Source organism: Bos indicus, chromosome 29 (assembly GCF_029378745.1).
Source record: "Bos indicus isolate NIAB-ARS_2022 breed Sahiwal x Tharparkar chromosome 29, NIAB-ARS_B.indTharparkar_mat_pri_1.0, whole genome shotgun sequence".
NCBI classification, from domain to species: Eukaryota; Metazoa; Chordata; class Mammalia; order Artiodactyla; family Bovidae; genus Bos; species Bos indicus.
In genome coordinates this window covers 32,586,538-32,600,868 of record NC_091788.1, presented here as the reverse complement: position 1 = coordinate 32,600,868, position 14,331 = coordinate 32,586,538, and the positions used below count along the sequence as shown (strand labels likewise).

Genomic DNA, 14,331 nt, shown 5'->3' with positions numbered 1-14,331 from the left:
ACCAGGTTGCTGCAGGCACAGGAGAATGCGAGTGACCAGAGGAGGTGCCCATGGAGCCTGTCTTCTGGGCTGGCTCAGATGCCCCCGCCCTGTCTCTGCCCACCTCTTAGGTTGGCTATCCTCTGCTCCTCCACTCCATTTGTCCCCTCTATTCCTTCTTGCCTTTCTCATTTCTTTTGCTGCATTTTAATGTCCTTATTAAATGGTTTCTCTTCAAATAAGACCTCTTACCTGTTTCTTCCCAGCACTCTTGTCCTGTAGATGTCTCTATAATACACATTTCTGGATTGTTCTTTGGGTGTCTGCAAACATATGGGCTTTACAGGTGGCTCATAAAGAATCTGCCTGCCAATGCAGGAGACATGGGCTTGATCGCTGGGCCGGGAAGATCCCCTGGAGAAGGAAATGTCAACCCACTCCAGTATTCTTGCCATGGGAAATCCCATGGACAGAAGAGCCTGGTGGGCTACAGTCCATGAGGTCGCCAAAGAGTAGGACACAACCGGGCAACTAAACAACAACAAAACACCTTTGTGAATTCCAGCTTTCCTGTCCCTTTGCTCAATCCAGACATCCCACAGAGCTGCCTTCCTCATCCCCTTTGTCTCACTGAATCTCAGCTTTTCACCAAACCTTTCTGGAGGACATACTCCATGCCAGCATTTGGTCCAGGGGATGCAAAGATAAATGAGCCCAAGGTGCTTAGTCTGGGGAGAAGGCTGATACGGGTACAGGGGCTCATGTCGGTGGGTAGGGGGCAGTGAGTAAAGGCTCAGGGGAGGCCCTCCTGGGACAGGTAGAGCCCAAGGTGGGTGGAGGGGACCTTCCAGAACACCTGGAGTTCCATCACCTCCTCTAGGAAGTTTCACCCTCCTGCAGTCCCCTGCAGTAAGCTCTCACTTTGCTGAAATTTGTAGTACTTTTTTTTTTTAAGATTTTTTTTTTAAATGGATCATTTTTTTAAAGTCTCTGTTAAATTTGTTACAATATTGCTTCTGCTTTATGCTTTGGTTTTTTGCCTGGAGGCAGGTAGGATTTTAGCTCCCTGACCAGGGATCAAGCCCGAACCTCCTGCATTGGAAGGTGAAGTCTTAACCACTGGACCACCAGGGAAGTCCCTGTAGTACTTTCTAACTCATCACCGATTCAATACTTTATTCTAGACTGCATTTTATTTTTGTTTAACTCTTTCTGGATATGATAGTTTGTCGTACGCTGATATTCCGTCTCTCCAGACAGCAAATCCCACATGGGTGGATTTTCTTCGTGTTTTCTGTAGACATTATTCACGCTTTCAGACACCTTGGCTTCCTCACCCGTCAAATGAACACAATGACAGAAATGACTGCAAAGGGTCCAGCTGAGCACAAGTTGAGGCGAGGGGCTCCTCACTGTGTCCCTGCTCTGAGCGGAACCATGCCGTCCCCTTTGAGATTCGGTTTCTGACACCACTTGTCAGTCCTGAGATGCTGTTATTCAGTCACTAAGTCGTGTCTGACTCTTTGTGATCCCATGGACTGCAGCACGCCAGGCTCTGTCCTCCACTATTTCCCAGAAAGAAAGTGAAAGTCGCTCAGTCACGTCCAACTCTTTGCAACCCCATGGATTGTAGCCTGCTAGGCTCCTCTGTCCATGAAATTCTCCAGGCCAGAATACTGGAGTGGGTACCTATTCCCTTCTCCAGGGGATCTTCCCAACCCAGGAATCAAACCCAGGGTTCCCGCATTGCAGGCAGATTATGTACCAACTGAGCCACCAGGGAAGCTCACTATTTCCCAGAGTTTGCTCAAATTCATGTCCATTGAGTCAGTGATGCCATCCAACCATTTCATCCTCTGTTGCCCCCTCCTCCTGCCCTCAGTTTTTCGCAGCATCAGCATCTTTTCCAATGAGTCAGCTCTTCACTTCAGGTGGTCAAAGTATTGGAGCTTCAGCTTCAGTCCTTCCAATGAATATTTAGAGTTGGTTTCCTTTAGGATTGTCAGTCCTGTGACTTTAGGCAAATTCTTCCATCTCTCTTTGCCACAGTTTCTTTTTTGGTGAGATAGAGACGATGACAAGACATTCTAACTGATGCCTGGCACATTATATAAGCACTCCCCAAGCTTAACCTTATTCTAAGTCACAGGTTCTAAGATAGGAAAAGCACTTCATTTCTCTAGGCCTGTTTCTTTTGTTTGTTCTTTAGTCACTAAGTCGTATCCCACTCTTTTGTGACCCCATGGACTGCAGCCTGCCAGGCTCCTCTGTCCATGGGATTTCCCAGGCAAGAATACTGGAGTGGGTAGTCATTCCCTTCCCCAGGGGATCTTCCCAGCCCAGTGATCGAACCCGGGTCTCCTGCATTGGCCGGCAAATTCTTTACTATGGAGCTACCAGGGAAGCCCTGTATCTTTATCAAAACACAGAAGACTGAACTAGGTAGAGCAAGATGCCTATCATCGATTAGCAGATGGATCCAACAGCCCTGTCTGTCTGGGACTGTCCCAGTTGATGGCTTTTGTTCCAGAAAATGCTTAATAATGCCTCCTTTCACTCTCAAAATTATCGCGGTTTGGCTGATGCACAGTGGGGCCGCCCCACCTGCGAGTAACTCAGAGATGGCAGTGTGTGCCTCAGCTCCATGGACCCGCTGCTCACCATCCCCACCCTCCCCTCTGAGATGAGGTGAGGGGATCCGAGGACAGCCTGCTCCCCACACAAGAAGCCAAGCATCGCCCCTCTCGGGGCTCAGACTCTGTCTCCGGTACACAGCTGGCCTCTCGGCTGGCAGCCACCCTCAAAGCCGTCGCCCACTGGGTTGGCCTTCATCCTCATGTGACTTGAGTGCCAAGCCCAGGCATTCTGGCCCCAGGCCTCCTGTCTCTCAGCGTCCATCTATAGGAAAAGCAGATATTTTGTGAACAAGTCCTGCCAAGGGCTTCCAATGAAAACATCTCCATGGGGTTACATGGTGGTATTTCCTTTGTCACTCTCAGTAAAGTTGGTTGAGCTAAAACCCCAGCTGAAGCCCCCTGACAGTTCCTAGGGCCTTGGGACTGATTTGGTTACTCTCTCTATAAAAGGTACTTAGTGTTCGATTCTTGGAAGCTTCAGGAGGGGCCAGCCTTACCCTGCAGGAGCCAGGCCTCTCTGTCTGTCCCAAGGACAGGAGTCATGATGACTGTGAAGCTTAATCCTTGACGTTCCAAAACCTTATGGGAAATAGGAAACTACCCTCCAAGATGGTGAAGCCATGAGGACGTGTCCAAACCTCATTAAAAAGCCTCTCGGCTCCTCTCCCTGCTTGGTCCCTTCACTCCAGGATCCACTGTTGACAGCTGTCAGTTCTGGTGCTGTGATTTCAGCTTGGGTTTCTGCACCAATGGGGTGTCCCACGTTCTGTGGGGCTGGGTGATTCTTATGAAAAGGCTAAACCCAATGATGTCAACTTTGCCCTTCTTGGAACCTGTGGTCACCTTGCTCCTTCTAATCCTGAACCAACAAAGGTTTCAGGTCTTCTAGCCTGAGTGCGTTTTCCCTTTTATATATATATATATATATATAAAACCACTTTTATGTCAACTTGTTCCCCCAAATTGTTTTTTCTCCCTTTTTTGGCCTGGTTTTAAACAATGTTGTTACAAACATTTACAGCATTTTCTTCTGGTAGATGAATATTCTCATAAACTGAAAAAGGGAATTTTATGAATAGACCACATAAAACACGAGACAATGTCCTGAAGGACTTTCTGAAAAGTGTTAAAGATTGTGGAAAAGAGCAATAGGTATACATATACTCTTCAACCTCAGTCTTGTGCTAAACTCAGAATTCAGAAACAGGGACTTCCCTGGTGGTCCAGTGGTTAAGAGCCCATCTTCCAATGCAAAGATCACAAGTTCGATCCCTGGTCCAGGAAGTAAGATCCCACAGGCCATGGGGCTACTAAACCTACACAGCACAACTGCTGAGCCCATGTCCTCCAAGGCCGATACTCCTCAACAAGAGAAGCCCACACACCACAACGAAGACCCAGAACAGCCAAAATAAAGTGTTAATAACATTCTAAAAAAAGAAGAATTAACAAACAAAGAGCATTTCTATAAAACCTATGATCCTTCAATGTAGAAAGAAACTGAACTCTTGCATTTGGTCCTTCAGACCAGCTCTGTCTAGGAAAACTTTCCGCTACAGGAAACCATTCTCCAATCTACACTGTGCGATGCAGAAGCCACTAGCGCTGGGTGGCTACAAACTCTGGAAACGTGGCCTGTGTGACTGAGGAACTGACTTTTTAAATTTTAGTTCATTTTAGTTAATTTAAATTTACATAGCCACATTGGCTAGTGGTTACTATATTGACCAGCGTAGGTTCTAGACATGCATGCTTGGTGGCTGGACTATATGCTACTCAAACCATGTGACGGTCACTTTGGATATTTCTTGAACATGTCCTGTCTCATTATGGGATTATGAAACGTATTTGTCACAAAAAGCATTCTTTCATTGAGGCATTCATTCATCTGACAAATATTGACTAGAAACATGCCTTGTACTAGGCACTGTGATAGAAGTCGAGAACGAGTCCGTGGAAAATGGCAACAGAGAGTTTTAACAGCACTTGCTGATTACGGTGGAATTAGGAGACGGGTAGAAACTTTCCCCCACTGATCTGGTGTATCTCTGCAGTGAAGTATCTCTTGCAGGTGATTCTGTGAGCAGAGGGTCCCCTGACAAGCAAGCAGCCTCTCCAAGTCTGCTGTGGAAATCACTGCCCAGGGCGGGGGGAGTTGGTGGTAGGAGAGAGAGGAGGGAGGAAATCCTGAATTAAATAGGTAGGAATTACCGTATGTTGTGAGGATCGAATTAAAAAGGAACAAAGTCTGCAAAAGAAGTCTGGAAAGTGTAAAACACTGCCTTTCATACAACAATCCGAGCCAATGGCTTTCCCAGACACCCCGGTGTAGCATCCTCAAGAAAGTACTAGAACAGCGGAGGAGTGCCTCCTGAAAAGGTGGCAGCTCGTGAAGCACAGAGATGGCCACTGCGGAGGCAGGGGGATTTCAGGGGAGGGGAGAGCAGTGAACTGAGCAGGAATGTGGTGAGGGGAGGGCGTTAACACTTCATTGCCTGTCAACAAATGTACAGCAGGGACTTTCCTCGTCACAAATAGCCAGCGAGGACCTCCCGAAAATAATTCATCTCGTGTCTAAAGAGCATGCTGCAGGGAGAAGGGGGTACAGACGCGGCACCCCCACCCCTGGGGGCTTCTTCCTAAGGATTTGGAAGGATACTGCCTCCCTTTAGTAGAAGGTGGTAGCTCTCACGGCAGGGTCCTCAAGAAACACTGAGATTTTGAGCACTCTGGAAGCATGATGGGGAGATGCCGTGTATCCTGGCAGGTTGCTCAGCTCTGGAGCCCAAGTCCCAGTGGGCGGGTGACTGTGCTTTAAGCCAGAGCTTCACACTGTGCACTCTTGGCCCCAAGACACTTCACAGATGCTTCTCAAATGCTCAGCCTTTAGGAGAGCGGCAGCTCTGATGGGTGCAGCCTGGGACTCTGGGTGCCTGCTCTGCCTGGGAGTGCCTCTTCCCACAAAATCAACATTTGCATGAAAACAGGATCTCTGTAGCCACACCTTCTCTTCCTCCCTTCCTCCACTCCTCTTTTCTGGCCACCTTGTCCCCATCCCTCCCAGGCTGTGGCCCTACATCAGCTAAGCCACTATCCACCACCCCAACTTTAAGACGTGGCCTGACCATTAGGACACCTACAGAGTGGATTCACCCCAGGTCCCCAACTGTTAACACAGTTCTAAGCTCATTGAACAAGATTTGATCTAAAATATTCACTCTTGTAATCCAAAGAGATCTCTGAACTACAGTTTGAGAGGGGTTTCCTCTTCCCTCTGAGCGGTTTAACCCTCTTAAGTATTTTTAACTTAGACAAATGTTTTTTTAAAAATGCATTCCCTAAGCACATAGAGGACTTCCCTGGTGGTTCAGTGGTAAAGAATCTGCCTGCCATGCAGGCGATGTGGGTTCAATCCCTGGGTCAGAAGATCCCCTAGAAAAGGAAATGGCAACCCACTCCGGTATTTTTGCCTGGGAAATCCCACGGACAGAGGAGCCTGGTAGACTACAATCCATGGGGTCACCAAAGAGTCGGACAGACATGACTTAGCAATTAAACGACAACAAAGCACGCAGAAAGCTAAGCTGAGAAGGGGAAGAGCGGGGAGTGAAAGCAAGATGGGGCCACAGTCAGGCCAGCGGACAGGAAACCAGGTTGACCACATTCATGGGTCTTGGTCTTTGACAACCCAACAACGTTCAAGGATTTCTGGACTTAACTTCAGGATGCCCAGTGAGCCAGTGCTCCTGTAAGCATCAAGCGTAAGCTCCAAGTGAAAAAGATAGGGAAGATATTGTCTTTAGACACCAGTATTGGAAAAGACCCTGATGCTGGGAAAGATTGAGGGCAGAAGAAGAAGGGGGTGACAGAGGACGAGATGGGTGGATGGCATCACTGACTCAACATGAATCTGAGCAAACTCCAGGAGACAGTGAAAGACAGGGAAACCTGGCATGCTGCAGTCCCTGGGGTCACAAAGAGCCAGACACAACTCAGCGACTGAACAACAACAACAATTTGATATGATCACAGATTTACTCTTTCGGGACCTCTGTGGGTCGGTCCCTTGAGAGCTTTCTGAGCACACCTTACAGATAGAGACCTCCGATCATGCCCTACCTGTATGTGTATGCATATTCTTGAGTATTTATTTCACTATCCAGTGGCTCTTCCCACTCCAGGACAGAGGGTTTCTTGGGAGGTTACTCTCTGCACTGCTGGAGCACAGACACGCATAGAAGTCGATAGCAAGGACACCTCTACTTCCCTGTAACATCAGGGCAAGTGACTCAAAACCCACGTGTCCCTCACATGTGGGGACAAGAGGCGTAGCAGCCAGAGGGTCGGGCCAGACCTGATGCAGCTCAGACATGGCCCCTTGCTCCTGCAGCAGGAGGGAAATCCTGTCAAAATGGCTTAACGATCTTCTAATATTTCCATGCAATTAAGGCCACATCTGCCTCCCAGGCCCCCGCACTTCTCTGCCGGCTCACAGACATGAACCAAACAGTCTGTCTTGTCGATCTGGAAGGTAACAAAGAGCTCCATTCATAACTGGAGGCACTTTCACCATTTTTTTTTTTTCAAAGTAAAATAGAGTTTTCACTTTGAGAATAACCTGTGTGGCAAGCAAGCGAAGGATTTTTCCCCCCTAATAAATCAAATTCAACAGCCTAATAAAATGCTGCCTTCCCCTTCCCCCTCTCTCCCTCCTTCCCTCCCAGGGTCCCCCTTGGCTGACCACGGCTCTGCCTTGAGAGTAGTAGGTGCAGCCAAGGAGGTAGGGGATGGTAAGCTGGGAGCAGATGAAGGGAGTTAAAACACCTTTTGAAGGTGTGATGGGTTGTTTGGCAGATTAAGGGCTGGGGTGGGTGGGGGTGAGGTGGAGTTGCGGGGGTGGGGGGTGTCGGTAGGTGGAGGTAGCCTGCCTTCCCCTCCCCAGCTTTACCTACTTTTTCAGCCTTTCAGAGCTTGTTTAAAAATATTCCTTTTTTTACGCAGCTCCCTCTACCCCACTACCCATCCTCAAACATTGGGTAAACCCCCTGCTTCCTTCTTCTGCACTAGGAGGAACAAGAGAGCCATGTTCCAAGGATGGAGCTAGGGCTGTGGAGCCACACCTGCAGCTCCAGCCCTGCAGGAGCTCGCCTTCCCTCAGAACAAGGCTGAGAGATCTCCCCACTGCTTTGAAGCCTCCAGAGAGTGAGTTTGCAAGAGATAAGTGCTGATAAACATCGGGTTGGGTGCTTATCCACAGCGAACACAATCTTTTGAGGTTCTCTCTGTGCTCACAGGCCATAGAGACGCTAATCAGAAAACAGAAGGGAAAATGCAAAACCCAGCAGTATTTGCTGCTGCTTTTTCTTCTTCTTTTTTGTTTTGCTTTGTTTGGTTTCAGTCTACTCACTGGAAAGCCCAACATAGATACTGTAACACAGGGGACTCCAGAGCAGAAACGCAGCCCTGGGGCTTGGCTTTGTTCAACGTGTTTTGTTCTGACATCAATGGAAGAAATATTTTCAGTCCTGGATATAAGAGGATGAGTCAAATGTTGATAATAATGGCAATCTATCTGCAGCATTTTCTTTTCCAAAGCGCTTTTACAGGTGCTGTGTTATCTGGCCCTCATGACAACCCTCTAAGGCAGGGCAGAGAGTTTGTGTGTAAAGTGGGCCTGTGCTGGGTTGTGTGGTTTGTCCAATGCCACACAACTTGAGGTGTAGTGGCAGGGGGAAAACCCAGGTTTTCTTTGGCTATCAAGCTGGGTTCTGTTCATTCCATCCCATGCAGTGGCTCAGTGGCTAGAAGATGTTCAGTAATTAGAATGGCCTTGAGCCTGGGCGTAGCATCTAGAAGGATTTGGAAAGCTTGGGTAGCAGTGGATGAACCAGGGTAGAGGGGAACTCTGAGCTTTGCAGCACTTGAGTAACGCAAGAAAGGTAGGGCCGTCCTAGATTTCCCTGTATTGGTAGTGGCTGATTTTTTAGTATCAGATGTTAGCGAGAAGCCCACATGGAAGATGTGGTGAGAGTAGAAGGAATCCTGGAAAAGGGGATCCAGAACTCTGGCCTCTGCTCTATCAGTGCTCAGCTATGGTGGTCTTAGGCAAAGACCGCTCCTCTGATTTTCCATAACTCCTTTCATAAAATGAAGGAGTGGGTCAAAATGGTACCTAATGCAAGAAGGTAGAAGCTAGTGAGGGTAGCATGGAGCATGTTGGCTTCCTCATGAGCACATTCTCTTAAAAATTATACAACCACGTGATACAGTTGAACTTACTTACAAAACAGAAAGAGACTCACAGACTCAGAGAAACGGACTTGTGGTTTCTGGTGGGAGGGATGGGGGGGAAGGGATTGTTAGGGAGTTTGGGGTAGACATGGACACACTGCTATGTTTGAAATGGATAACCAACAAGGACCTACTGTATTTCACAGGGAACTCTGCTCAATGTTATGTGGCAGCCTGGATGGGAGAGGGGTTTGGTGGAGAATGGATACATGTATATGTTTGGCTGAGTCCCTTTGCTGTTCACCTGCAACTATCACAAAACTGTTAATTGGCTATATTAACTGTTAATTGGCTATGTACAAAATTATACAACCACAATAACAACACTAGAGTAAAATACTGAGATGACTTACTAGGACTAAGATGGGAAGCACAATGGTAGAAGTTTGCCACCCGTCCCAGCTCCCAAGTTCTAGGGTGCTGATGTCTTTTACTTAAGGAACTACAGATGGCTATTTACTTCCATAAAGATAATAAGTTATTTCCACGCAAACTTCAATTAAGCGGTTCTGCACCTGACTGCCAAGGCTTCAGCATTAGACATACAGTGTAGACCATCTGCATTTGGATAGAAAGTAAACTCTCCACAAAAGCCTCACAAGTCACATCACAGCAAAAGTAACTGGAACTCAGCCAAAAAGAAAGTTTCCTGCGGGAAAAAGTGATGCATCATTCAAACGATCTATCTTACGCCCTCAATAAACCCTCCATGGCCACTTCTAGGATGGGAAGTGAGACTGGGTGTGGTCTCACCTCAGAGTCAGGGGGCTCTGACTTTATCTCTATTTGACTTTTTTTTTCCCAATAATGTATTTGTATTATTTATTTGACTAAAAATCAAATTGAAAAGAAGGGTAAAAAAAGGAAGATCTTGTTCATGGTTGACTTCATGGTTTGGATACGGAGTGCTGGATGAGATTCCCATGTAGGACTGAGTAAAATTTAAGTTCACTGACCCTGGAAGAAGCCCAGCGCAGAAGGCCAGTGAGCCGGCATAGTGGGAGTCTGGAGAAATGCAAAATAGGCCCAGGTTATGTCTATCCTACCAATCTCACTCATGAATACTTGACTTTGTGCTTCATAGTCTGGTTTTTCAGCTCCAAGTTAAGACATGTGTGCATGTGCTAAGTTGCTTCAGTCTTGTGTGACTCTTTGCAACCCCACTGACTGGAGCCCACCAGGCTCCTCTGTCCATGGGATTCTCCAGGCAAGAATACTAGAGTGGGTTGTCATGCCCTCCTTCAAGGGATCTTCCTGACCCAGGAACTGAACCTGCGTCTCCTATGCCTCCTACATTTCAGGCAGATTCTTTACCACTGAGCCACCGGGGAAGCCCCAGTTCAGACAGACCTGAGGATAATGCTGGGAGGTGATCAGAGGGTCCCCTCCATCTACAGATGTGGGGACAGAGCTGTGCTGGCCCTGGGCTCTTTCCTTCCCTCTGTCTCTATGTTCTGCTCCCATCGAGAGCCCATACCATCATCACTAAGAAACTGGCTAGATTCAACAAATTCAGTTAAGGGTTTTCAGAAGTCCTCATCTATTTAATGAATTAAGTGTGCACCTAGAGTGCAGATGCCCATGTTCTTTACACTGACGGGTCCTTTAGAATATGTTTGTTTGGGGCTTGGACAGGGACTCATCTGGTTCGTATCATCCTTTGGAACTCAGACTGGGCTGGACTGGTCTGGGGTGCTGAGTCAGGTTCTACCCCCAACGACGAGAAGCCCTTGTCTTTTTCACTGTCCCCCGCACACACACCTGCACACACTCAGATACCCACAATTTACAATGCATTTGGAAAACTACTAAAAATTGAGCTATAAATATTTAATGTATGCAAATAGTGTTACAGAAAAAGAATGCACATAGGCAATCATCTGTCTCATCTAGAATTTTTTAAAAAAGCAAAACATTCTTTCTAGCTGTCTTTTGATCATATAGTATTTGCTGAACATTTGCCCCAGAAAGTCAGTAAACAGTTTACTGGTGGACGATTAGCCATAGGCTTCTGGTTTTAGATGAGGTAGCTTCAGATGAGATTTTTATATGGACCTGGCATGTTTTGGGAGTGTCTGAAATGGATGTGTCTCAAGAAGTCTCTCCAGGTTCCTGCCTCTCCAAAGTCAATCAAGTGACAAACCAATTTAGGATATCAAGTCAACGATCAGAACTTTAAATGTGATGTGCCCGCTACAAGTACGTGCCCCCAAAATTTCTAAATATCAAGAGCTGCTAATATCACCATCAAAAGCTGTAGCTTATCAATTCACAGGACCTCTTTGGTTGGAAGTTTCCTGAAGGCAAGATATCTGAGGGTAAGAATTATGACCCAGTCTTCTTTTTTCTAACAACTTCTAACTGATTGCCCTGCATCTATGAAATGAATGTACATAGCTCATCAAAATGAATGGAAAGCAGAGAACAAAGTACTTATGCTGGGTGGGGTGGGGGTGGGGCCCAGGGGGGCAGTTGCTTGTTCAGCTCAAGTGGTTTGCATTTCCTGTTTAGTGGGGTTGGGTGAAGGATTGAAGGAGAAAAGTCTCAGTCTTAACGCAGTCTCAATGCGTAAGCAGATAGATGGCTGCCTTGGAGATGTATGAGGAACTGACATTTGGCCTCTGATACCAAATGTTAGTATCAGGAATCTTCAGGATCAACCAGTCCCTAATTCTAGCTGCTTCTTTCAACTGGTCTTTGTCTTATTCCTCCCAAGGTCCTCCCTTTAAAGTGGGATTAAACAATTTCTCAGACCAGCACATGAGATCCTTAAAGGAAAATTAAAAAAAAAAATTATTCTCAGTATTATTTTCTGTTTGTGGGAATCATGTGAATTTCCAACAGGACCTAGCATATAAGGGAGGAGAAGACTCACAAAGGCCTACGAAATTCATTAGCATTTCACAATTAATTCTCCAACCATAGCCAAATACAGTCTCCTGGTTCATCTAGCTACCTGTGTGCTCTGTGCTAAGCCACTTCAGTTGTGTCGGACTCTTTGTGACCCCACTGAATGTAGCCCACCAGGCTCCTCTGTCCATGGGGATTCTCCAGGCAAGAATACTGGAGTGGGTTGTCACGCCCTCCTCCAGGGGATCTTGCCCATGCAGGGGTCAAGCCCGTGTCTCCTGCATTGGCAGGTAGATTCTTTACCACTGAGATACCAGAGAAACCCATCTAGCTACCTAGGAAATGACAATCACATAGATGTCATAAGGACACCTTATATTTGCCTCTCTTATCTAGATATTTAATAATACTCATAATTACTATGATCATTTTTTAGTCATCAAATGGATCTCTATGGAATTTACACCAACTGCACAGTCACAAAATTCTCCTAAATTGAAGGTAGCTCCGTAAAATTAAAACCAAGTGATAACTTAGGAAGTACAGGCTTTTCTTGGATTTCTTCAAATCTTAGATGTGATAAGTTCATCTTAAATCTTTCAGTACAACTGGTAACCATGATTAGCTTTCAGTAGTGATACAGAAATTCCGAGCCAAGAATGACGGGGCCAGAACAGAGTACTGGGCTGGTTTAATCCCTATACTCAGCTCAGTCTCTGCTCCTCTCTCGCTTTTTAGGGGAAATGGCTGATGATGCATGTTCTAGACTGATTGCCCTCCATGCTGTTACTGTAGCAATAATAATAACTGAACCTTTAGACAATTTTATAGTGTAAGGCATTTATCTTAATGGAAGCCCTCCCATACCTATTTATTGCTGTTTAGTCCCTAAGTTGTGTCTGACTCTTTATGACCCCATGGACTGTAGCCCACCTGGCTCCTCTGTCCATGGGATTTCCCAGGAAATAATACTAGAGAGGGTTGCCATTTCCTTCTCCAGGTTAATCTTCCTGACCCAGGGATCCAACCTGCGTCTCCTACATTGGTAGGTGAATTCTTTACCACTAAGCCACCTGGGAAGCTTCCCACACCTATAACCTTGTTTAATCACCAGAATAAATTGAACAGGTAGGTAATATTATCACCCCCCTCCTCATTTTGTTGACGAAGAAAGGGAGATACAGGAAGGCTCAGACCTCATTTCTGGTCACACAGCCCATCAGTGAAAAAAATGTGAACCCATGTTCTGGACCCCAGACACCCTGCCCTCCCCATGGGCAGCCCTTTCTCTGACTCACGCTTTGCCCTAAAACACTGTAGCAGTGAGTGCATTTACTTTTTCTGTTGATCCCATCTTTCTCTCCCTTTTGATCATGCCCTCGGTTAGATAGCAGGCAGTCTTGAGGCAAGATCTTTGTCTGTGCGCTACCGTTTTAACTGGCAGCAGGCTCCTTGGGGGTCCAGAGACATTGCTGATTGATGGCAGGCACCGGACAGGAGGCTGCTGCTTTGACATTTTAAAACTGCACACTTCCCGCACTGATACAGTGTGCCCGAGCGACCGGCCACACTGCCATTTTCGCAAAACCAGGAAGCGAAACTGGCCTCCAAGAGCAAATGACCACCAGCCAAAGGATTAGTGCAAACCAAGCAAAACACACTAAGATGCAGAATGTGTGAGTCAGAAAGACAAGCAGTCAGTATGCAGTCATCTTGAAGGAAAGGTACTTCTCTCACCGTGGTTTCAGTCACAACCATCCTCAACTTTTAACCTGGTTCTTTGTCTGTGTTCTCACACAAAACTCATCTTTAGACCTGCCTCACACAAAAGTTTTATATGTGTGTGTGCTCAGTCGTGTCTGACTCTTTGTGACCCCATGGACTGCAGCCTGCCAGGCTCCTCTGTCCTTGGGATTCTCCAGGCAAGAATACTGCAGTGGGTTGCCCTTCTTTCCTCCAGGGGATCTTCCCAACCCAGGGATCGAACCTGAGTCTCCTGTATTGGCAGGCGGATTCTTTACCACTGCACCAACCTGAGAAACCACACACAAGTACAGATTTCTCTAAATTTTTTCAGCTGCTTGCTCTGAGAAGGACAAGGCAGGGCTATTAAATGTGCAGGAAAACACGATTTTTCTCACATGTTTCTTTCTGCATCTCCTCTTCCCATCTCCAGGCTATCTTTTAACCAACTCAGATCACTGGCACATTGGTCTTTGGAATGCTTTCGGAGTGTAACACCAAACGAGTTTTCTATCTGCAGCCGTGGAGTACTTGGAGCTCTGGTGGGTGGGGGTGGGGAGTTACTGGGACCCAGGTGAGTAATCTGAACCTTGCCTCTTAGCAACAAGCCTTGTCTGATCACGTGCTTGGTCCTCCCCCCTCCTCTGGATGCTGAATGCAACCCAGATAGAAGGGGCCAGGGGATTCCACACCCTCTGCAAAGAGCCCATTTCTCCAGCCTGTTTCCTTCTGGTGGCCAGGACAGAAGGGAGAGAATAAAAGACACAAACTTCTGTGCATATGAATGCATCCAGAAGGGTCTTTCTGAGTACCCGTGTTTCTTGGAAAGCAA

At 46.8% G+C, this 14,331-nt stretch overlaps 1 protein-coding gene across 4 annotated transcripts in view; it reads right to left on the bottom strand.

Moving 5' to 3' along the window:
• The window catches only part of FLI1 (Fli-1 proto-oncogene, ETS transcription factor), a 131,879-nt gene that overhangs the window by 74,293 nt on the left and 43,255 nt on the right, over positions 1 to 14,331 (bottom strand). The gene's annotated exons all lie outside the window — the stretch shown is intronic.